At 39.7% G+C, this 813-nt stretch overlaps 1 non-coding gene across 1 annotated transcript; it reads left to right on the forward strand.

Annotated features, from left to right (window-relative positions):
- The first annotated feature begins 176 nt into the window (after positions 1 to 176).
- Positions 177 to 250, forward strand: trnai-aau (transfer RNA isoleucine (anticodon AAU)). The gene has a single exon. It is a non-coding gene; the product is annotated as a tRNA-Ile (tRNA).
- Positions 251 to 813: the final 563 nt, after the last annotated feature.

The raw sequence follows: 813 nt of genomic DNA on the forward strand, positions 1-813 counted from the left end.
AAATTGAGGTCATTCCATTCATATGAGATGTCAGCGGTCTTCCGTTTAACCTAACCAAGCAAGTAAAGCTGATGGGGTTTCACACCCGATTGACCATTAAATAAATACTTGCATTTTGCACGTTCTGTCCTGCTATAATTTTGGAAGTAATAGAGTAGAATTAACAAGTGAAAAAGGGCCGGCTACCTCAGATGGTCAGAGCGTGGTGCTAATAACGCCAAGGTCATGGGTTCAATCCCCATACTGGCCATCAATATGCTTTTGGAGATGCCATTGATATGAGAAGTCAGCGGTCTTCCGTTTAACCTAACCAAGCAAGGAAAGCTGATAGGGCCTCACACCCGAATGGAAATTAAAAAACGCCTGCATTTTGCACATTCTGTCCTGCTATATTTTTGGAAGTAATGGAGTTGAATTAACACGTCATAAAGGGCATGTTAGCTCAGACGGTCAGAGAGTGGTGGTAATAATGCAAAGGTCAAGGGTTCAATCCCAATACTGGCCAGTAATGGTTATTTAACAAAAGAATGTGTCTATAAATGCTGTTCAACTTATGATACAGGTAAACATCATGGAAAAAGAGAGCTAGTTTTGAATCCCTTCAAGGTTAAATGCTCTAACCTCATTCAAAGACACTTTGTGGAACCCGTTTGCTGCACAGTGTAAATAATCTTTATTTCTACAATAGTTTAAGTTTCAAGCTGTAATTGTAAGTTTGAAATAGAAAGTGTTTTTCTCTGCCGAAGGATTTTGTTGGATGAGGTGGGCATTAATCCCAATGACTTTCACATGTGAAGTCAGCAGTGTACCATT

This window comes from Anarrhichthys ocellatus, unplaced genomic scaffold (genome assembly GCF_004355925.1).
Source record: "Anarrhichthys ocellatus isolate YVR2014 unplaced genomic scaffold, GSC_Weel_1.0 scaffold8703, whole genome shotgun sequence".
Taxonomy (NCBI): Eukaryota; Metazoa; Chordata; class Actinopteri; order Perciformes; family Anarhichadidae; genus Anarrhichthys; species Anarrhichthys ocellatus.